At 34.0% G+C, this 26,300-nt stretch overlaps 1 long non-coding RNA gene across 1 annotated transcript in view; it reads right to left on the reverse strand.

Moving 5' to 3' along the window:
* Positions 1-26,300, reverse strand: part of LOC145669155 (uncharacterized) — a 99,554-nt gene that overhangs the window by 13,131 nt on the left and 60,123 nt on the right. The window contains exon 3 of the long non-coding RNA XR_014128150.1: positions 14,749-14,844. This is a non-coding gene — a long non-coding RNA (uncharacterized LOC145669155). The remainder of the gene's footprint in view (positions 1-14,748; positions 14,845-26,300) is intronic.

Raw genomic sequence — 26,300 nt, forward strand, 5'->3', positions numbered from 1 at the left:
CATTTGTGCAAGTACTTGAAAGGTAGAGCAGCACAGTTTGATCTTTCAGATATTATTACTGTCTGTTGAATTTACTGCTAAATTTTCTTAAGAAACTATGGCACAAGATACAAGCAAAGACAGTAGGATTTTTATATATTACCAACTAATATTACTGGAATTAGTTAGTGCTTGAGAATAGCTTGTATCGGAGGAGGGACATTTACACCTTTATTATCTAAAGTAATATTGAGGTTTCACAAGAGCTGTTTATATTAGATATATCATGCTTAAAGATAAGATCATACAGATTTAAAACATTTTCAATTTTATGCAAAGTAAAATAATCTAAAGGTACAGAGTGTCTCAATAAAAGCCTTCCTCATTCTAAATGCTATTGAAACAAAAGGTATTGCAGATAGGAAGTTTAAATAGATTCAAAAATATAAAATGATTTTTAAAACAATTTATAATTACTGCAGGTCCTTGCAGAACGTTTTGGGGACTGCAAAACAGACTAACTCACAACTTCAATATTCTGTGGCGTACGAGGAATTTTAAGTCTGTGACATTATATTTTTCTACGTTGTGCCCGTTGTTGGGAAATTCTCGACACGCTACAACATAATCTTGCAATAAGGAATGTTTTTATTACGCGGAATAGCAAACTTCAAACAACAAACTCATTGCACTGTAATCACAGAAACACTGCTTTCGAAAAATATTTTAATTGCGTACGCGTCATTAGCTCCTAACCAAACCATAATGAAGATTGAGAACGATAGGAGAGTAGTGAGCGGGAGCGACGAACCCCACCCCTCGCCCTTTCACTGACAACATTACAGCCAATCAAGAACTTGGAGGTTTTATTTGATATTACTGACAATGATTGCATTGTCAATTGTTGTGTCATTTCAACATATAAAAGAACAAAATAATTCAAATAAGAACAAAGTAATTACAAACTATTTTGTATTTTTGAATAAACAAGTTTCTGCAATATTTTTTTCTTTTATTACCTTTTAAGGTGTTGGAGGTTTTATTGGGTCACCCTGTACATCATGAACATTGCATTGGTAAAACTACGAAATGTTATTATAACTTTCTAAGTAAATCATTTCAGTTTTGTATTAATATTGAAGAAATTAAAGTTACCTTTAAATTCACATATAGAAGATATTGCTGTAACGGATTAATTAAAGAACTCTGAACAGAGTGATACAAACAGCAAAATTCATCACTGATGTTACTAAGTGCTTCGAAATTTCTTCCTTCTTGCCATAATAAATGAACCAAAACATATTATTACTTCAATATAAATCTAATTGTTGCGATTGATAATTTCAAAACTACACTCACTTCAGAGAATTTCTAGAGACATTGGAATTTCAAGAAGTTTTTCATACTTATGTTAACTCTTATGCAATAGTTGAGATGTTACATGTGTAGTATATTTGTTTCGGTACATAAAGATACATAGTACATAGAAGTAATAACTTAAATCAATTTTTATACCAATAAGTTTGTTAAATAAAATTTGTTTGCACTGATTTTGCAATTAATCTATTCATTTCGAATACATTAATGATACTTATACGTTATATCAGAACATTATGTCATATTGTAGTAAACAACAGGAAAGTATGCATAAAATAACTAGTCTACATTCAAATACAGTAAATATTCATTAACGTAGGAAAATAGGCAACTCATTTTTAGAAATAAAAAAATAGCAAAATAATTGATATCTAGGTATAATTAAAAAATCGTGTTTTGGAAAGTTTCATTATACTGTATGTAAGTGCTGATGAACTTCACTGAATTCTTAATAACTGAATGACATTAAAACACACAACTTTTTCCTTACAAATGCAGTAATGCGGTACAACATTTCGTCTATTTGATACTGGTTGTGAAGAGCCAGGGTACTAACGTGAATATTATCTTGAAACTGGAGTACAAGCGATATGTACTTCCTCATTAATATAATTTACGAATTCACACATATATGCAGGGGCGGATCCAGCGGGGGGGGGGGCAATTGCCCTCCCAGAAGAGGAAGCTTTCTTATTTTATATATATATAAATAAAACTCATCCCAAAGTTTGGAGCCTTTAAAAGTAGCAGTATGACAACCCACCGCCCCCCCCCCCAGAAGTCGGTCCTGGATCCGCCCCTGCATATATGTGTCATTTAAAACTATTAATATGAAAAACAATCTGTTATGTTAAATTATTTCCCTTTTTTAAATTTCGTGATAACGTATTCTACTTCTTATAGAGCTTAGTGTAAGCAACTGAGATCAAATTCAGACCTTCTATAGTTACTATTACTCGTATTTCTAAGTGTATTTTGTATTTTGTAGTCCCAAAACAAACATAAAAAGTACAGTAGTTATATATGATTATAAGAAACACCAGTTGGGCTGATATATAGAGATTTCTTTTATCGATCCAATTATGGGATGCTTTCTAATTTTGTGATTTAAATTTTGTCAATCGAGTAAAGATACAAGCTAATAACTAACTTTAGTTCTTTTTGTATTTAATTATTTTCACAATACTACTCTAACAGTTATTGTTGAAAAAACATATATTCCGCATCATCGGGATAAAAATGATCCACGTAGTAATGAGTCCGGATAATGGTGAACGCTTCATCATGGTGAGTAGATTGGCAACCCTGGTTGCTCGTGAAGGTTTAAATTTATTTGGCCCTTCTATTATAAAAGACCTTAAATACATTTCAAAGTAAATATAATACAAAACTGACTTATGGGTCTCTGAGACCTTGTGTTTCTCTTAACGTTTCTAAAACTCATGTTTCGGTTAAAGTGTTAACTTAAAATTCAATTTATAAATAAAAACTTGCTCACGTAACGATTTGCTAACAGCACATCATAAGCTAATAAACTACCTGTAAAGAGCATATTTATTTTTATTTCATTATAAATATAGTTCTCTTTGCTGGTGTAGTGTTTACGAATGATTCCGGGTTCGATTCCCGGTAGGGGACTATGAACGCACAAACTGGTTCAAATCCCACTTTATCTGTACTCTCGTCCTACACAGACTCACTGCAGACACAGGTATTAAATACAAATAAATTAAGTTCACTGTAAACACTTGTTGTTGTTAATATATTGTTCCTTCAAAGGCGGAGAACGACTTGCATTATTACACCTTAGAAAGGCGCGGGCGGTCAAATTTCGTAAAATGCAGAAAAACAAAATCTCAAATATTTGTTTTGCAATATTGTTTTAGTATCAAACCACTATAATACTCAAATATTGGCTTTGTTTTTTCATTACTTTGTTTTTTTAAGCAGCTAAAATAACAAATATCCTATAAAATTTAAACACAATATTACTTTCAGAGTACTAAAAATTTGCGGTAGTACATCTGAGGATTACTTCACTGACATGACCGAACACAAATGGATATTGTACTATGTTAGGTTACTACGAGTATAATCGCAATTAATCTATCTCCGATTTTATTAGATGAAATCAGTAGCCTAGGCAAATACTCATAATCATAAGTGAAACTTATTTCATAATCATAGATATAATTGATAAGTAATAAACTTACTTTCTTATTGTCTTATTAAACGTTCTAGTAATACGAAAATGAATTTTAATCATACAATGAAATGTACCAAATTAACTTAAAATGCAGTTTTACATATGAACTTTCTTTAGGGATGTCAAACCATCGCTACAGCATGAAATCAATGATTTCTAATTTAATATGTTTGTATTTTAACGAGAAGATTTTAAAGCAAGTTTCTTAATAGTCTGATACTTAAAGCTTCTAATATTTACACGCACTGGAACATTTGAAGCAAGAAACAAAGAAACAAGATACAAATATGCATATCAAAGAACAAACCTCACAATGTATGGCTAAAGAAACTCAATGTCGCAGTGTTGCAGGTTCCTTCTGTAGAGAGACACTCGGAAGTTAAAATACTTGCTGCAAAATTCCTCCAGACGTTAGGTTAGGAAGATGCCGTCCTCTTCACACGACGTATCTTAGTTCGTCCATAAAGAGAGCAACTCCATGACAGTTTAGTAACAATACTGTCGACGGATAGCTCTCTTGATAGCTCGAACTGTGTACATATTCATTACGTAGACTTCTTATGGTTGTTCAAGTGGTAGACGATGACCGAAGCACACCTCCTTGGCGACCATGCGCACACGACTCTTGTCCTCACCTCACTGCTGGTAGACACTATACTCTTCAGACTGCATCGTTTTCCTTTCATCTTAGTGGCACGTGACTTGACGCCATCTTATTACCTCCTTTCAGGTGAAAATGGCGGCACTTGCTAATTTGAGAATCACGAGGTCCTAGCTGCTATGCATAAACAATGAGGATTCTAGAGCATGGAAGCCCAACCTGTTGACTAAGAACAAGCATTTGAATTACGTTAGTTTTTTTTTTTCTTTACAGTAGTATTTCATAAGACATACTCGAAAGACACGATAGGAGATAAGCTTCTGTTTGACTAAACTTATTTCGTATTGATAATAATATTTGACATCGAAAAAAAAAAACAGTTGATTTTTGTTAACGCTTGTTTGTTAGGCTGTGCTAACTTCCAGTGAATCCTGCAAATAAAATCTCCCATGTAACGTACGATAAGAAACTTTCTCTCCTCTACGAACGTTCAATTTATAAGAGTTAATTTTAACACCTCAATGCGACAGTAGCCGTTAATAATCTACGTTGGGAAGCTAATTACTGTATCCACCCTTGCGTAATGTCTCCTTAACAAGAGTTGTTTTGTTTCTTGTTGAATGAATATAGAAGGAAAGAAAAAAATATATAAAGGAAATACGTTGCAGCAATAATTTAGATAATTAGGTATTTTTGGTGAATGGTCAGCCTATTTACAAAATGGCATCCTAAGTACTTCTTTTTTGAATTAATTTTATCTTGAAAATCCTTGTTGTGTATCAATTTTCCTTTCAAATACAGTAAGTAGTTTCTATGTATTTCATTCTCTGTTGTTCTTCATTCTCTGTTGTTCTATCTCCTAACTTATTTATTCACTTAGGCTCATTCCTGGTTTTAACAAATAAAAGGAGGAAACTTGGTCTGATGTTGCTGACTAAGAGGAAAATTTAAATATCATGTCTTAGCAACTTTGCGATCGCAGTGCTACGCGCTGTTTTTCTTTCCTTCCTCTTGGTTTGCGACTTCACTTTACGTATATACCGGGTTAGTCATATCGCAAATGATATTTAATGCCGTTTGTCGCAAATTGATCGAAAACATTTCCTTGCGATCACACAAGTCAATATTTAATTGGACCTTAAACTGTATTGACTAATATCGACATTTACATTAAGAAGTAAAGAGGACTATCATAATATTGTACTTTTTAATCAAGTACATTAGCCAATCTGACTGTGTGGAATATCTGTACAATGTAAATTAGGCCTATACTATAAAAACACAGTAAATTCAACAAAATGGCGATCTGCCAACTAGCAGTGAGTCCCGAAACAGTAGCTCCTGACTAGTGTTGCTACATCTCTGTCCGTGGAGAGCCCGACTTACAAACTGAAATGGCTCCTCCAAATTTTGTCCATTGCTTCTGATACCTGTTAAGAGAAAAATCTGAATGACCAAGGGATGAATCTATTTTCTGTTTTTCAAATCACCGGAAAATCAACCCAAAACTACGCATTGAACGAAAGAGCGAACACACAGAGTGTGAAATCATAACAATTAAAGTGAGGGGGTGGAGGTGGAGAATAGAAGTATATACAAAGAAACATTTCCTCACACTGGAATGTTTAGAAATGGAGAGTTCATATATTTGAACAAGGGATACCGTTAACCAATAGTTCACAAATTAATTAAAGCTACATATGAAATACGTATATGTTAATTAGCTTTTTGACAATAACATAACTTAAAACATCACGCAGTAAGTTTTTAGTTTAGAAGGGGGAATTTCTCATCACCGCACCACCAGGGTTTCGTACATTGAGTGAACAGGACAGCGAAATCATGGTTTCTCGAAAGAAAAATATTTCGATGATTTTATAGCCAATCGAGTCCTGTGTTTACATTAATATATATATATATATAATTTACAATTGTAGTCTAGAAAAAAATGCTGCTATCAATGGATCATATAACCATCGTTAGATACTAGATGAGTTTTTATTTTACGTACCGTAGCGCTATGCACGAGACGAGCTCTTTTATTGAGACGAGCCAGCTGCAACTCTTGTCTCGTGTACATGTATAATTTTACGCCCTTATGCAACATTTGATCGACTATTAACGTGAATTCCAAAATCACGACCGGGACTTAAATATGGTGCAGTTGATGGGTGCACAGAGCATCATGACAGATCAGTATACACCATTCCCCACCACCTTATGCTGCTTTCAAGAGCGCTAGATTACTGAACCATGTTATTGGTGCCAGTACTACGCATAAATCTAGAGGATATTTCCAAAACATGTTAAATCCAAAAATGTCCGATTTTGAATTGAATATGGAAGAGTATACCATGCAACCTCTTACATTAAATTTTGTAATTATTTTTGTTAAAACATACTATATTCTGTGATAAAGTCTGTTTGAAATATCGCTTGCGATAGTGTTTCAATGAAAAAGAATATAGTTTTTTTTTTCTAAACCCTTTCTGAAGAATTCTAGCAAACGGATTTAGCATGTTTTGGAAATACACTCCTCAATTATCAAATACGAAAACGAGAAAGATATGTATGTATATGTAACACTTCGATACTACAGCAATATCTTCATCAGACATAAGATTTACATTACGATACTAGCAAGGGGATAGTACAATGGCGTAGTTAATGAGATATAGAAGGAAATTACGATTAATCATAAAACTTTTAATTTTGTTTAGCTACATCATCATTGAAGAGACATGTGTCATTCCATAGATAACATCGAGTTAAACAGAATTACATGCTTCAAAATAAATTCTTATGCGTAGTTTTTGAAAAAGAAAACAATTTTTTACGGAATTAAAAAGTATATCATTCGTTGACAATTTTTTAACCTGCTGGAACAGATTGCTTATTTATTTAAGTAATTTTCATGTAAAAAATACCGTCCTAATTAGCAGATTATATTCGTCTTTTCCTAATGGTGCCATATAATACTCCAAAATAAGTATTTTCTTTTAATCAATTAAAAGTTAATAAGTAAAACTGAAAATGTAAGTTGAACCAAGCAATGGAACAAAAAAAAAAGGGGGGAAAAAGGTCCTGAATCTTAAAACAGACCGAATTCATGTGTGTGCGTGGTGTGAGAGAGAGAAATGGATAAGACTGATGTTTTATAAAATCTGTGGACACATTTCGTTTTTTTTTTTTTGATATTGTAAGAGAAATGTTCTGATTTTTTTTTTGATTTCTCAAAACTAACCCCTGAATGTTAGATAATCCCGCGTAACTTACGATTAAAACTGGTTTTACAAGACAAATGCTAGTATCGATCTCTCAAAATCAATGAAAATTAAAATCTTTTCCGCTCAAAGAGCTAATTGCTTGTGCATCAATCATTCGCTTACTCATTACAATATTGTCTTCTCTATCTTCTCGCTAATCTACTGGCTAGGACACATTCTTTTCGTGTACGTGGTTCTGGGTTCCATTCCCGATAGAAGAGTATTCAACGTTTTACAGTGGTTCAGATGTCATCTTATGAAAGAGGGGCGCTAAAGTACAACAAATAAATACAATCTTCTATACATACATTATTCGTGGAATGGAAAGATCCACTATCGAAAAAAAATACGAGTTTTTATTTGGGATGTAATGAGATCTTCCAGTTTTACGTCCCGTGATTATGAGCTGTATCTTAAATGATACGGATGATCAATATACGTGAATGACTGTGAAAAATAGTGGAATGACAATGTGAAAGAAAATGGGAAAACCCACGAACAACGATTAGGCTGACCACAAAATCACATGACCTCAATTCGAAGTAGGAACCTCGCACAGAGAACATTGCTCTTTCATTTACCAGCCTATATATATATATATATATATATATATATATATATATATATATATATATATATATATATATATATATATATATATATATATATATATATATATATATATATATATATATATATATAATAAACATCATCAAGTTTTTTATTTTAAAAATCAATTCGAACATACAGATAGGTTTCAAAATAATGGTAACTGTATAGATATTTAAGTTACATATGAAGAATTTTTATACTTATTTAGACAAATCTTACAATAAGTAGTTTAAATTCGGATTATAAGTATAAGTACAATATATAGGTATAAGTATAAGTACAAAAATATAAGTAAGTATAAGTACAGAAATATAAGTACAATCCGCAGTAAAAAATTTGCAACATGAACATGTAAGTTTATTGTGAAACTACACCTAACAGCGCAGGGAATCAACATAACGTCTAAATGGCACGAATCACGCTAAGGAAACCTCGGCGTCCTCCCACGCACACTTATTTTAAAGCAAAGACTTCGTCGTTTCACAATAAACTTACATGATCATGTTGCAAGTTTTTTTTCCTGCGGACTGTACAAAGATAAGTATCTTTTGTATACGTGATACATATAATCCTAATTCTGGACCTATCTGTCTACGCAGTTTTAAACGTCCAGTTTATGAAACACTTCGTGAAACACAAGGAAAGAACTGGCCAACCTATCCCTGCACCACTCATTTCGTGGCTCTGCCTAGATATGTTAGGGCAAGTGGACTAGAAACTATCTTCAGGCAGAACATTCAGGCATTGCACATACATTAGTTTAAATTCGCAGTAAACCTATTCTCTTCTTTTTTCTTGTACTCGTCAATTGTTTAAATAAAAAGCTTTAAAAATACCATGATTTAAATGATAGAATAGTAAATTTCATATTATAATCACGTATATTTAAACATACTCAAATTATAACCCATTTTCTGTGATTACACATTACAATTTTACTGAAAACAAACCAAGAAGATAAAATAAAGAATTGTATGTATCTCGTCTAGCACAAGGCTTTTTTAGCCGTTCAAAATACAAAGCATATAGTGAGAATAGTTCACAGATTTCATGCTTTTAAATTTAAGATTTTACAGCTTTCCATGCATAAACCAATCCAATCGTTGTGATAAGATTTTATTTTCAATTTTAATGCACATAAAACATGGCTAAATAATTTAGAGGAATGGTATTGGATGTTTGAGAACTGGATGCAGATGGAAAGTGGAAGTATAAAATGACTACAGATATTAAAAGCATCAAGCACAATCAACAATAAACGGATAAAATTTATCTGTACGAAATAAACTGTTGTTGGAAGGTGGCAAACGCCCAGAATTGGAGATAGGGATTATTGTATAAAGTACTTTTTAATTGAATGAGCGAATTTGTTCGGATGATTCATTGAGTGCGACGAATAAAAAGTCTATGAAACAATATGTTTTCCAAGATGGCATTAAGAATATTCACGAAGAAACAAAATGTCGACTAAAAGCAGGAAATTCTTGTTATTATTCAGTTCAAAATGTTTTGTCGTCGCGAATTCTGTCGAGGAATTTGAAGCTTAAAATATAGGTATAAAACGATAATCATGCCTGTTGTTCTGTATGGTTGCGAAACATTGTCGCTTACTCTGAGGAATGAACGTAGGCTGAGACGAATATTCGGACCCAAGAGGAACGGGAATGGGAAATGGCGGAAACTTGATAACGAACAGCTGCAAAATATATTCCGTTTACGAAACATTGTTAAGGTCATCAAGTCTAGGAGGCTCAGGTAGGCAGGTCATACAGTCAGAATGGAAGAAGATAACAACGTTTCCGAAGTTTTAACCAGAAATCCAATTCGAAAAAGACCATTAGAAAGACTTAGGCGCAGTTGGGAGGACAATATTAAGATGAATCTAAAAGAAATAGGAATACAAAATAGATTGAGTTGAGTTGATTTTTTTAGTTTATCGTCCCTTTGAGCAACGAGGCTATATGAGACGTGGACCTACTGATTAACGTGGAATCCGAACTATGAGCTCCCGCCGGGAACTGGATCTGGTTGCCTAAGAAGAGAAGTCAATGGAAAGCTTTTGTGAACGTGGCATGAACCTTCGGGTTCCATAGGCCATAGAGTTAGTTACTTAGTTAAATTGATATTAAGCAAATGCAGTGAGAGTGCAACAAATATATATTCATTAGAGGACACTTGGCTACGGCAAAACTTGTGTTGTTTACTTAAATAGAACACAACAGATGTCATATCCAATTATAGTGCTCTTTTTGTGCAAGAAAGGCAACATTTTGGGATGATTTTTTTTCGATAAAAAACTGGCTTTTATTAAAATGCTTTTTGTCTTTCTGTGATTTTATTCGAGCTCCACCGTTGATTTCTTGAAGTGGATTATATATTTTAAAAAGTTCCTTCATTACAATGACTATTTATGACTCCTATTTTCAGTCTGGTTCTCGTTATCTTAATTTCTTTTTAACTGTCATTCCTTTGGTTACCATCAAGAATAAGATATGCAAACCAACATATTACAAGTGTCAGTTTGGTTGTCTAATCATCTCAACAAGTCCCTGAAATTTATATATATTATCATATAAATGTGTTTTACAGGGTGCCTAAAATCACACTAGCTTACAAGAGGAAAAGCATTATATATCAAGATACAACCCTAATTTAGTTTTGCTATAAAATTTTGCTTACATTTCATTCTCCGCAAGGAAACACTATTATGAGTTTCAGATAATCTATTCTATCAGGACGTAATAAATCCATTTTATAAAAATTAAAACTGTTAACGGCAGTTTTGAGTATGGCGTTAGTTTAACGGTAGTAAATCTTCATTATTTACAGAACTACTTCTTTTTTTCCACTGTTGTTTTGAATCAACAGGTCTGAAACAGAAAACTAATAAGAATAATCTAATCTCTGTCACTCACATTTTGTAACTCTTGGTTATGTAATTAATTTTAATCAGTGTTCGAAGTGGAGAAAAAGCAGAGGCGGTATATTTTGTTACGATTTTGACTCGACATACCGGCTATCTAAATGTTGAAAAGCAGTGAGGGTATGTTGCCTAAAAGATTGCATTTCTATTTATATAGTGATGAAAACCATTGGAGAGCTTCTCTATAGTTACATGGGAAGCATAGAGATACTTTTATCCCTTGGCAACAACTCTGAAAAAAAAAATCCCCTTTCGCATGTCGTATTATAGAGAATTATACACTAAAATGTTCAAAAATAAGTTTTTATATCAACAATTTCCTTGGGAAAACTCCCGGATTCCCCACTCGATTGAGTGGTATTCCAAACGCCTGAAAGATCCGTCCCCATAGCAGTAAACCCCTAAATTTGTCCATGCTCAAAACACATATATATGAATTGCGGCAAGAAGACACACATACATAAGAAAGAAACAATTCAATATGGCACATCAAAATATAAACTAGATGAACTTGTTTGAAGAAACCTCATTTTAAAAACAAAAATTAGGAAAAAGATAACAAAAATGTCGGTGTTGTCAACTTAGAAATTATTTCTACATAAGAGATAAAATCTTCTTACGTGCAAAGCTATTCGTCAATATCTATAAAAATGGATTTATTAAAGGTATTTAGCATCTACTCTCCAGTGACGGTATGCCTTGATCACTGAAAAATCAGAGGCGGTATGGCATACCACCGCATACCGTCTCACTTCGACCACTGATTTTAATATTTCAGAATTTAAAAAAAAAATGGATAAGTAGGTATACGACGAATATTTGGATGATCACATAGCCATTCGGGTCCTGCATTTACGTTTTTTTAAATATACAATTTATAATTGTAGTCTAGATATTTAAAAAATGCTATTATTGGATCACATAACTATCGTTCGATATTCTACTACGCTAAAATTGAGTTGAATTTTTTTTTCTGTTTTACGTACGGCTGTGCACGAGACAAGTGAGAGAGGCTTTCCAAAGAAAGAGATTTTTTTTTTTTTTTTTTGGAGACGACACAGCTGCAACTCGTGTCTCGTGTACATACATAGTTTTACCCCTTTATGGTATATATGACAGACAATTAACAATAGCTCCAAAACCACGACTCTGGCTTGAATACAGTGTAGTTGGCAAGTGAACAGATCATCTTGATACTTTAACATACAGGTACTACTGTACGAGAACGGGATACTGTAGATTATCATAAGTGTCCCAGTTTTTTAGTTTGAAAACCCGAGATTCTTAGTCACACTATTTATCAAAATCAATTTTGTAACAGAGCTGCTTCGAGACTAAGCGGTTAGCATACGCGCCTTTGTCGTGGGAGACCCGGGTTCGAATACCGGCGGAAGTTCATGTGCTTCGGATCCCACGTTAAGCTGTAGGTCCACGTCTCATGTAGCCTCGCTTCTGAAAGGGGCACTAAACTGAAAATGAAATCAAATCAAATCTCATTACAATACAAACAAGTTGGGAGTTTTACTTCAGTCCTCGACCGCTTCGTAACTCATACTAACATATTTTTACGTAGTACATAAACTATATATTCTCGTTGGTCGCTCGATTTGGTTCATTGGAATGTAATCTCTCTTTTCAGCACTGTGACCACACGAGACAGGAGCTACTGTTTTAATGTAGCATCCGAACCGCTGCTCGGATTTGTATCCGCGGTAAGTACGCACACCAGAATATCCTCGCGAAATAATCATAACACACGTGTAATACTTTCTATCAAACATTCGTCAAGAAGTTTTTCTTTCTTTTATCTTATCTTTTGTTTCGTACACGTGTTTTGTGTTCTTGTATATATGTGTGATAATTTGTAATGCACACGTGAGAAAAAAACGTATGTTGTGTACGTTAAAAACAAATAACAAGCGTAGATCCTGCACTTTTTCGACTTAACATACAGCCCTATGCAATATCCTGCGCAAACGCATAATTGAAAGTGTATGTTTTATACATACTTTTCGTATAAGTGTTCCGTTCTCTCCGTGCGAAAGAAAGAACTGTACCTAGGTATATAGAAGATCAGGATCTCACACACAGATGAACGTATATAGTATATAACTGATTTGTGTAACATACGTATACATATGCAATATACGGAAGACTGCTAGATGTCAGGCAGCGGGAAGAGGTAACATCTAAACGGGGAAAGGGCAAAACGTATCTAGATACGGGTAACGTATGTTCCGTTCAGATTTCCGTGGTAAACATATGGGTTCCGTATATTCGTATTCAGCATAGATAATTCTTACCTTATGAAAGGATCAGATTCTTCTTTCATAATACTATGAATGTAACTAAATTATATTGTTCTGGACATGGAATAAATACTTGTTGGATTTATGAAAGTAATTACAATCTTATTCACACTGAATATGTCCCTTGTCTTAGTAATAAACACCAAAGCATGTTCATACTCAGCATCATAAATATTTATTTTCAAATAAAGGCAGTGGCTAGACAGGCATGGAACGCATCGGAGCGTCATTTATTAAGTATTAGGAATTTGTGTTGCTCACAAACTTTAAAGAAATTAAATGAGCTCTTTTGAGTTTTACGTCCCATGTTTATGCAGGCTATGCTAAAGTAAACGGTAATGGTGAGAAAATAATGAAATGCTGGAATGAAGAAAGTTGGAGGAAACCGGAGAACTCCGACGAAACCCACACATACGGTGTTTGTCCACCACAAAATTCACTTAACACGAGCCGGGATTGAACCAGAGACGCTATGCACCAGAGGTGAATGCTCCACCAGTAAGCCACCGCGACTCCCACAAACTCAGAAATTTTTGTGTTACCAAAGATTTGAACGTTCAATTTTTGAAGAAGACAGCATATTATCAGTTCATTTAACCAGCCAATAGCCATTATTGCCTTTTCTTTTTGACGTTAATGCTATCTGCACGATAATTCTATGAAATATTTGAAACTTATTCATGCCCAGACCGCCGATATCCTTCTGGATCGTTTGTTTCTGCACCCGTTCTGAGATTTCAGTGAACATGCTATTGAAATCGAATATGAAAGTGAAATTTCTAGTTTTATGCACCATGATTATGCTCTTTATTTAGTCTAATGGAGAAGAATGATTAATAAAATTGAATGGTTATGAAATAGCAAGTAGAAATAGATTGCCGGAAAAAACAACATAAATCAGAGAAAATCCATGGATATGATGTTCTCTACCACAAATTCTCATGGTCTAGGAGCGTACCAGGGCAGGGGCGAATCCACGGGGAGTCTACCGGCTCCGAACTCGCCAAACCTCCTAACTCAACATACATTTGTACACTTTTTCAATAAAACTATAATTGTTTAATACGGAAATGATTGATGTAGCACGAAAATTTGATCTTAGACTTCATCTGTACTCTTCCTCTTATAAAAACAATCTAGTTCTATCATTTTGTTTGAAAATATAGATGAAAGTATTTTGCAATTGCTTATCGTCTTTTAGGGTGCAGAATAATACCCGTTCAATACTACATAGACGTAGTGGCTTCTACTATTGACCCCCCCCAACAAAACTTTCTGAGTGCGCGCCTAAACCAGGAACCTCTCGCACTAGAGATGAGACTCTACCGCTACCTCTAATATTGAAATACATCCAATAACTTTTGAATAAAATAAATAAATGAGTACACACATATACCAATTATGGAGCGTTTTTTTTTTTAAAGTATAGATTTCTAAAGAATAAAATCTATTTATTAAGATATTGTAACACTTACCTCCAAGCACTGCGACTTCGAAGAAATTCCATTTCCGTTGCCACTCGCAAGCATTGACAAAGTGCCCATCACATTTAACAGTCATTAATTTGGATCCTGTAACATAAAGAAAATAGAAATATGAATTTCACAATGTATAGCGAAGTATCTCATACCGTACCTATAGTAAAGTAAGGGGTTACATAAATTCCTTTTTGTTTTGCACAAATAACTTAGTAATCATTCACGTAAAAGTAACTGGTTCATGTACAAGATTATGAGGAATGTAATAGAACGTAATATATAATCATCTGAAGTTTATATACTTTCAAAAAGTAAATATTAAAAAAAAAAACTCGTAAAGAGGTTCCCTGTATGGGGTATTTCCAGTAACAGAAGCTGTGTATCCTCTTATCATAGGCAACCAACATTTCTTTGCTGTTGTGCTGGTTGCATAGAAGTTAGGCAAAATGTTATAGATCTTAAACGGGATTTTTATGCTTATCGTTACAGTGAACGTTACCCGTCAATATGCTGACGGATTGATTCCGTTAACAAAGTCAGCCGAGATAATCGCTCTAGATATTTGTCACAACGAGAAAAGAATTGAAAATTTTGGTTCCGTACAAGAGTTATAGGGTGGAATAACGGACGGGTGGCCGTCTAACTATAATCTTATAAGTCTCTAATAAAACGTTGAGGTACGATTCCTAAAAATAAAAAAAGAAAAGAAAGAAATAAAGAATAGAAAAGAAAAGAAAGAAAGAAAAATATCTATTTTCAACTCAAAAAGAGCTTTAGAACATTATGTAATAGTTTGGATACCAGGAATATCTTGAACGTATTTGTAAAATCAATGTTTATATTTTATTAGTTAAAAACACTTGGAACCAAACTTAAAAGAATGTCTACAGAAAAGTTGGCAGTTAGGAACTATGTATGATTAATATGTAAATCCACCATTACAAAAGTAAGAATTAGAAAATGATCCTAACAGTATTTATTATAATATTAATCTATTATGTATTATAATACTAATAGTATTTATTATAATACTAATTGATTTGAATTCTAAATCCGTTGCTATACAATGTGTTCTATATTCTGATGCACAGTCATATAGTCTAAGCTTCAGTGGCCTCTTGTGGAGAATGAGAATTTGTGTACTCGAAGAAAACTACTTTTTTGTATTATTTTTTCTCGTAGTTTAGCGGTTAGGATTACACTTTCAAAAATAATAACTTTACTTCTCTTTAAATATTTGAAGTAGAAAAAAGGCGCCACCAGTCGTTTACATGCTACTAAACATGAATTTCAAGTAAAGAAAGAAAAATGAGTGAATTCAAAATGGTTGCTGGTTGAATGCGCTGTTTTTATTGTTGAGTGTGCGTCAAGCATTGCACAGTACATTGATAAAAACTCTTACCTAATTTTACGACGGTGTTGTTTTGAAGAACTTATCAGCGCAAATAGCCTTGACGTGCTGGAAACGTTCTCGGCAGCAAAGCTAATGCATAGGTAACTCCTTTCGTATCCTATATTCACGTAACGAGTGATGTTTTTAACCTTCTGAGTACTAAGATGTTTGGACAGGATATTATTATTATTGCAAAAATACTTATTACGTAACTATTCATACACCATTACCCTTTCAATCTTCTGCATGCTGAATTTATCAACAAACTAATTCCGTCAGGTCGTATGTAAAAGATAAATGTAATTGCGCTGGAAATATTAACAAGAATCTAAGACCAAGTTGTTGTTTTTTTTTATATATTTCTGGTAATTTTGTATAATGATAAAAATTTAAGATATACGTGTAATTATGTTTTTTAATTACCTTGATTAGTTATAATCAATTTTCAAGTAATTAGATTTGTAATCATGATGATAGGACCTGGACACATGTTTCCTTTACGATTGAAGAAATGCTTTTAGCTAAATTGTTACGATTATCAGCTTTGGTGCGGGAGATTCGAGTTTGATGTAGGAAGCGCACTCATGTCTTTCGACACCCAACATTAAATTGTGAAGTCATGCCCCACAGAGTGTTTCTTGAAGAACTCCACTACTTATATCTCTGAACAAGACAAAATACGATACTTAACGAGTGAATTTCTCGATTGCGGAATAAAAGAACAATCGTTTATTGATTTTGGAAAATCTAAATACACACTGCAGATGCATTAACATTTAACCTCAAATTAAGAACAGCTTTGTTCCATTTGTTATCCTTAATTCTTATCCTAAAGAGCAATTACTGATTTATTATTATTATTATTATTATTATTATTATTATTATTATTATTATTATTATCTCAAGTATATCTCGGTTTAAACCGGTTCTAACTTACACATTGGGTAATAATGTAATAGTCGTCTTCAGCAAGTACAAAATATTGGTAGAGTTCTCCTTCTCCAATGAACTTCTATGTGACAGGTGCCCAGAATTACTGATTTTTTTTTAGGTTTATTAAAAGATGTTTTGTGTTTATCTGTTCCACTTGTGTCACAATACTTCCAGAGACATTAACTGTAGCGCAGATAATGATTGGTATTACTGTAACTTTTTAATATTTTCATATCTTCTATTGGTTTTATTATTTCCCCTCCCAGGTCTTTATATTTGCTAATATTTATACTAAATGTATTATGTTGCAAGTGTCATTGCCACATCTAATGGAGTTACTTCTTGGTCCATTTTATGTTCAATAACTGGGGGACCCAAGATCTGCACAGGAAGATATTTCACATAAATACTAAACAAGTGAAGGTTTACCTCTATGTCAACTTTGGGTAAGCTGTGTACGCGGTCTACTAGGCGACCGGTTTTTTGTATCAATTGCTTTTATAGTTTTGATTTCCTTTAGCAAGCTAGCGAACATAGTATTCCGCCAGTGATTTCTGAAATGTAAAATAGCCTTTAAACTTAAAAAGATGGATATCTTTGATATATAGATTATTTGTGATTGTGATTGGTTGTTTTTTAGATGGAAAAGTCAAATGGAGAATTAAAACTGATGAAGAATATAGATATAAGTTTACAACAGCTATCAGAGCAGACAGACAACCCATGAGAAGAAATGCAGGACGCTATGATTAAGAAGAATCAACGGATGAACATAGCAAAGTTAAAATCTATGCCTTCACATATGCATATACTTGTATATATTTAATGCCGTACAGAGAGGTTATTAGTAAGAAGACTTTTTGAATTGTACTTTATTTTTAATTCTACTTTTTTCTCTTTCTCTCTTTTCAACAGTGACAATTAAACGTTGACAGGAAAAAGACCGGATGTACCATGTTCCAACGACCACCAAACAGCAACGAAGACTTCCTCCTCACAGTCTGCACTTCCGGTACTTAGAGGCGAAAAGAATCCATGCGGCAAATAGACGATAAATGTAAACAAACTCTCTTTGGGAAAAAAAAAAAGTCGTCGCTAAGCAGTATCCTTTACAGTTTCTTACACAGAACGTAGGATACACATATTAGAAAATATATTACAATATAATGCATTATTATTATATGTCCGCATTTTTCTCAACTTCTCATCTGACCTAGCGATATACAGGCCCATCGATCCGTGTATATTACTTATTCTGAGTTTTTCTGCTGCGGTTTGCATGAAGTTTCCTATAATTCTACCTAGCTTATATCCAGTATTAAACTCTTTTGTATTCTCCATTTTTTCTCCAATTCCGATTATTTCAAGTTCTCTTTTCATCGTTTTATGTGCGTCTCTGCTACTCCGTATTATTATTGATATTGCTTTAACGTTTTTAGTCTTCCATTGCTCTTTAATGTTTTGAGCTACTTGTTCGTATTTTTATATTTTTTCTTCGTTATGTTCTTCCTGCAAGTTTGATGTGCTCGGTATAGTGATGTCTAGTGCGGGTAGATGTGTCTCATCCTTTTCTTTGCTTACTGCTATGATGGCCGGCCTGTTGTGATGTACTTGTTTATCGAACAACATTGGAACGTCCCAGTAAAATTTATTTTGCCTGTTTCTAATATGCTTTCCGATTGATACTAAAGCCTGTGACAAACATCTTGGCATTTCAGCTAAACGAATAAAACGCAAGCTCCGACGCGACGTTGCCGAGTGATAAAGAGGTGTGGCTATGGCTTGGCTAAGCAGACCAACTACAGCGCGATCAGGTGGCAAAGGGTGAATGTGTACAAAATAAACGTGGCAATACCGCAGCACTCTCATTTGCTAGGAGTATTTAAAGGGAAATTGGAGCACCGCCTTCAAATGCCAAAATGTTTGTCACAATGTTTAGTAAATAGATGCTTCTTCTGGTATCATTTCTGTTTCATTCCCATTCATTGTTGTTCCCATTCATTCATTGTTGTATGATTTTTTGCCACTTTATCATGTCCTTCTTTATAGACAGTTTGTTTCAGTGAAATAAAATTAAATATTTCAGTTTAATGTCCCACGATTATGCTCTTTATGCTAAGAAGGACGATGATTAAGACAAATTAATGATGATGGAAGAATTGGTAGAATGAGAATGTAGGAGGAAACGGGAATATCTCGAGAAAACCCACGGACACAATGTTGTCCACCACAAACTTATTGCCCGGGAATCAAACCAGGGTTCCCACACACCAGAGGTAAGCAATATACCACTGAGATAGTGTGTCCCCTTTTGTAGTCAGTTTGTGTTATCATTACGCATTCACTCGTAATATGCTATTGTATTGTTTCTGAATATATTCCATATTTTTCTTGTGTAGTGTCACTTTCACGACTTTCTTTTGGTAGTATTTTGCATTTATTAGCTGGTCTTGTATTTCTTCTGTGAAGCGTTTTGTGTCTGGGTATTGCACTTTCGCACAAGTATCGCACTTTCATCCACCGGAATGTTACGTCTGCCTACATGATCTTGGTTGAATTTTACTGGACTACTACAACCACTACTACTACTGCTGTTACAACAACAACAACAACTACTACTACTAATAATAATAATAATAATGAATAGTATTTAACTGGTGAGATCGTTACGGAGACAAATAGCCACGATGCTAACGTCCCTATGATCCCCCCAATCAATCAATCAATACACTAAGTGGTTAGAGTGAAATTCTTTTCTGATCATGATCCCACATTTAATGTCCAGGTTTGAGGTTCACCTTCTTCGAACGAGTAGAATAGGTTAAGGGGAAACTTCTTTCTCTCCCCTTAGGACACGTACTACAACGAAAGTGTACTGATAAAAATCTGTAACATCATTCCTTTTCAATGGACTGGATCATACTCAACCCGCAATACCGTACAGTAGCGTGGGTTGCGTAACTTGAAGGACTTCTGAAAAACATTATACTTTTTGAACCTCCAGAACATGTGAGCCCCTCATCCCTCTCAGATCGAAAAATTTTAAAGGTTTAGTACGCGATTAGATCTGGTGAAGACCTATCTAACATTATATATGAAAATTAGTGGCTTTAAGTAACTCATTTCTATGCGAAGATCTGATGCCAGACACATGTACACACACGTTCTTTTATATACAAATTAAATTACAAAGTTTCGAAGCGTGAGCTGAGCACCCATAGAAAAAAAAAAAAAAACAGATCGGCGCCTGTAATTTTGACAATACTAGAAATGGAAACCAGGTATTGATTATGATATTCCATGGCTGTGACATGACCATCTCTAAAGACACTGCCGTGGTTTGTGCTGTGTCATTAACAATACTTGAACATGAGTGAGTAAACTGCGCCACAGATGCGAAAGAATGGAATGTCGAGAACATAGCAGTCAATGACATAATGTGGAAAGTCTCTGCTTTGCCGTTCCTTCCCACAAGCACCATCTTAAAAAAAAAAAAAAAAACTATGGCACAGTTCGCTGTCCTTGAATGCTGTTGATTAACAAGCAAGGTCTTTCTGAATCGCCAACAAAAGCTGAAAATTAACAAAGGTGAACACATATGCCAAAGAATCCTAAGAATGTCTGTAACAGCATTCAATTTCTGACCTCATGAGTTACTTTTATATATATATATATATATATATATATATATATATATATATATATATATATATATATATATATATATATATATATAACTATTAACAAAATGGTTGGAAATTATTCTGTTTTCGTATGAAGAAGCACCAAAGGAATTACGCTAATTATTCACTTACGTAGCCGTATCTACTTGTTCGCGGTTTTTCGTTCAAAATCTTCCAAAAATAATTTATTACATAGTAGTGTTACTTAACAGTGCATATATTTCATATACAGGACGTAAATAGATCTTTTGCAGAATAAAGGATCAGCTAAATTAGATTGAAAACAAACGACACATCTTTAACGACATTAAAATGAATTTTCCTCGAAAATTGCGCATCTGAATTTACCCTCAAGCATGTAATTTAGTTGAGCTCGGTAAGATCTATCGATTCTCAAGTTTGAACAATATTGTAGTTGAGCAAAAATTAGTCACAGAGTTGACCACAATTTTTGGCTGTATCTCATTAACCATAATGTATACTGGGTTATATCTCATTAACCGTGCCTTATACTGGACTACATCTCGTTAACCATACCATATACTGGCCTATATCTCATTAACTATATTGTGTACTGGGCTATACCTCGTTAACCATGCATACTGGGCTATATCTCATTAACTATACTGTATACTGGGCTATACCTTGTTAACCATACCATATACTGGACTACATCCCGTTTACCATACTGTATACTGGGCTATATCTCATTAACCATACCGTATACTGGGCTACATCTCGTTAACCATGCCATATACTGGCCTATATCTCATTAACCAAACCATATGCCGGGCTATATCTCATTAAGCATACAATATAAAGGGAAATATAAATTAACCATACCGTATACTGGGCTACATCTCATTAACCATACCCATGTACTGGGCTATATCTCATTAACTATACATTTACTGATGTGTTGCTAGCGTCATAACAAAAAGTTTAATTAATGTATTCTTCAGTATTAGTTTCATCATTAATGAGCGGTGTGGATATAGTACACCATTTATTTTTAGTTTTACAAAATCGTTTTTTTTTTCGAAAACTTCGAATAAGGATTTATACTCATCCATATTTTTTGTTCATTTGATTGCCATCTATCGACTGATGTATATACTATCTTTTCAGAAAATCTTCTCTGTTAAACGCTAAATAATTCTATTAAATTACAATTTTATGACGTTAGGTTTCTGAAGGGTGTTCCACAAAGAACGCATCTTTTGAAGGTGAATCACTAGGTGTTCTCGGCGCTATGCTAAACGTTGCTCGTATAGTGCGGCTTTGTCAGATTAGTGTCGAGTGTTTACTAATGCTTGATAATAAAGGAAGTAATCATGGAATTCTGCTTAGATACTTACTGGAGAAATTAGTTTTTGACCTAATCGCAATTCACAACTAAGTTCCGATTCTTGAAGCTCAACGCTAGAATCCAGGAATTTTGTTATTGTGACTACTACAGTAAACGTACAAATTTGGCAAGAACACATTATCGCGTTCTGCGCAAGTTTCTTCTGAAAATCTATTTCTTTAAATGTAAGTTAATATTTAAAGATAATGTGAAACATAACAGGAGAAACGGTCAGACATAGCTATTTCGTAATAAGATTGTTACTTTAAAATACGTACTTTACACGTACAAATACACATTTCATAAAATTGAGCAGTTCTAGTAAGATCTAATAGCAAGTGCCATCTTGTGTGCTCATTGTAAAACAAATCAATTTTTTTTCTTTTATTTGTTATCTTTTTCGATATCAGAAGACACAGTTAAGTGAATCAGTGTCTTGTGTTGTAGGTGAAACATAATTCTGTCTTAAAATACAATATTTATAATATGTAACATTTCATTGCGCAGTGGTTAAGGGAATGAGCTAAAATCTGTACTGACTTCCGGGTAGTTATTCACTTTGAAACACCCACCATTTCTGTTCTAGTAAGTCTGTGGCTATTTGAGAATGCGTTTTCGAAACGTTACCCACTAGAGCGAACGCGATCAAGGTGGCTATTTGGTAACTTTACTTTCGCGAGAGTTATAAATCATACTGTGAGCCAGCCAGGGTTTCCAGGTCCTTTTTGCCAAGTCCAGGCCTATAATAGCAGAGTTCCATCTTCAAAACAGCTGTTACTTGCTAAAGTCCCATTGCCTGGCAAGACGTCTTTCCTTTTTTCCCTTCCTTTTGACATCTTTTAAACAGCAGGCGGTCTATTGTTCCGAAACGCACCAAATACGCTCGAGCTAACGTTTTCTCCGCGTTTTTATTGCTTTCGCGTTTGTGATTAGCCATCCGCATTTAAATACATGGTCAGCGTATTCCAAGCGTACGCATGAGCAATAAAAACGCTTTGCAAACGCTACAAATAGCCGGGTACTAAGTTAGCAGCACTGAACGTTATACGATTTTCATCCGTTGTATTTATGGTTAGTAGTCATGGAGAGTCAAATAGCGTATGATTGTCATCTGTTTTCTATACGGCGTTTCAAGATGGAAAAGCGTACGGTAGCGATGTTTTTCCGCAGGGCGACTAACACAGGACGTCCCGTGAGTTTAATGTCCACAACAAAACCGGTTTGCTCACATTTAGCGATCATTCCCATTACAGTCGACGTATTCGATGCATTACATTGACTAAACGTTTTACGGAGTTTCCTAACAGTCTCTGCACAACATTCACCTCATTTGTAATAAGTTTTCAGCATGACAATACGCTATTACGTCGTGCAGCGCTCCGTTCCTACCCGTACAGAAAACATATGATGATCATGTGCTATTGTTCGCACCGTAACTACTAACCACAAAGCCAACAGATGAAAATGGTGTAGCGTTCAGTGCTACCAACTTACTAGAACAAAAATGGCGGGCGTTTCAAAAGTTGCGTTCCTTATGAGACATTCTTTAACATTCTCCACACACGCAAACATTTTTCCTTCTGCGTATGTATACATATAAATGTCCCTACAATACATATTGTTGAGTGAATAAGGTGTGCGGTCTCGGATTCCATCCGTGCAGGGACAAGAGTATTTTCGGTTTTGACTCTGCATCCTTCATTTGTGGGGATTATTTGAAAATCTTTCTTAACGGCATCAAAACCCTTCCCAAATATCCAGAAATAATAACCCAGTGTCCTGACCATTCATCAACAAGTTCTACTTTTAAAAGATAAGTACTAACCCCTTACCGCATGTCGTGCCATATATGGCACATGCCCTCTTTTCACTTTTAGATTTTTTATAATTTATCAAACGCATCAAATGACTGTTTTGTCTGCTGTGTGAGATGTTGACGTGTATGAATAAAAGATTTTCGTGTCATCTGGCATGTTCTTTGTGAGCTGTAAGTGTGTCGTTACTGTCATATATGGCACTTACTTATTTCTCGTCGGAATTAAGTGAAAAAACTAAAATTCAAGTTTTAATTCATTTTTCAAATTCCCATATGAGGATTTCCAATACTGATTTTTTTTTCGCTAAAAGAAAAAAATAATGCAGAAAGGGGCTAATTCGCCAAAATTCCCGTCACAATTGAAAATGTATCAAAAGCGACTGGTAACTATTTTTCTTTCTACGTAGTATTTTACGTATCAGAAGTTTCACTGGATTAACTTATGAAGCGATGCATTTTCTAGATACATATTTAAGTGAATTGTGTTTTCGTGTTTGTCACAAGTGTTACGTATTAATGTGTATCAGTGCATGCATTTCGTGGTGTTACTCTGTCCGTCTTTATAGCAAAGACTTGAGATAACTTCTTATATTTATGAACTACATAAGAATATAAATACATTGTTTTTGAAAGTGTAAATACTATTACAAAACTGTTTAGAAAAGAAATATTTAACTACAGAGAAAATAGACTATAATCAGTATTTCTTCCAAACATGTTTTGGGGGACTCTGTCCCCGGAGATCAGAGACTGCCCTTTCCCCGGAGGAGACTAAAATAATACATCTATAATATAATAATAAATTATACCAAAATCGTGTGAAAATAATATGTGGCCCCTCCGAATACCTAAGTGTGTCCCCGGAACATCTTTTCTGAAAGAAATACTGATGATCAGAAAAACCCTAGCACAAATTCTAGATGACATTTTGATTCAATATCACGTTTTTTTAAATACTTTGATCAAATTTTCATGTTTGAAAATAGACAGGATGAGAAGCTTGAAATCTATTGTTAAGTTTATTTCGTAGACGATAGCAAGGCTAACTCAGGGAAAGAGGACTTATAAATTAGAACATTTCCTTTTCTAAATTCTAAAGTTTATTTTCGATAAAACGTTATTTTATATCTCTATAATAGTCCTAATTTCTTAAGACAATAACCTCTTGTGATTTTTCTGTAAAATTAGCTTATACGATATTATACATTAAAAAAAAGAAAAACACTATTATCTATTTCGTTTACCTTTCAAAGGTCAATAGGATTTTTAAAAATAAGATGAAATAATGTTTTTATTTTAAGTTAAATTTAAATTGTCTTTCCTTAGTTTGATAGAATACTTTTACACACACTTATAATTGCGATTTATTTTTTAAAAACACATAATTAACACTAGTGTATGAAAGAAGTGTTTAAACTAATCAATTTTACTTTAAATTAGATAAATGATTTCAGTCATAGAACTTACTGTCTTAAAAATATAGAGATTGCAAACGTAAACTGTGAAGACTGCCTGTACATACGAGGATGTTTTTTTTTTTTTAATATCACCGTTAAGCCACTAAAGAGAAACCACGTGATATGGCGAAACATGGATAAGCCTAATCTGTTCAATGGATGTAACTCATCCCTAGCACTGACAGACAGACTCTGCCGTTCAACTATAGTCGAATAAGTGTAAAAACATATCCAGTGTAATCGAAGCGCCCATCAAGTGTGAACTACGTGATGTAATTCGATTTCTCCAGACAACTGCTGAGCTTCATGAAATTCTAAGACCAAGCAGCTCAATAAACGTAGTCTACTCCTTTCACGAACCATATGATTCACGCGTTCATCCAGGGTGGATTGATTTAGATAAGTCTGATTTAAATCACTGTTTAAATCAAGATTTAAATCATCTGATTTTTAAAATAAAAATTGTTATTGTTGGTTTAAATCGAACTCCCAAATAAATTTAAAGTGAAGATTAGTGAAATCTCGGTATATGACATGACTGAAATATATGTATAGCAAACACAAACACACACACACACACACACACACACACACACACACATATATATATATATATATATATATATATATATATATATATATATATATATAAACACTATTGTTCCATGCAGAGGATGATTAGGGAAATTTTGAACGGGTAACGGGGCAATCCTGCTTTCTTCTCTTTCTAACATAATATAAGGTTTGTAAATCGTTTACTATTCCACCGAGGAAATCACCATTCGGCATTTAAGTGGAAAATTCTTTTGTGCGCGCGTCTGTTTGTTTCTTCCCAGATAATAGGGCCGTATTTAGGGGGTCCGATCCCCTCTCTGAAACTTAAAAAAATTGTAGAATTTATAACTTTAGGTGAAATTTA

This window comes from Thermobia domestica, chromosome 13, assembly GCF_964235325.1.
Source record: "Thermobia domestica chromosome 13, izTheDome1.hap1.1, whole genome shotgun sequence".
In the NCBI taxonomy this organism is placed as follows: domain Eukaryota; kingdom Metazoa; phylum Arthropoda; class Insecta; order Zygentoma; family Lepismatidae; genus Thermobia; species Thermobia domestica.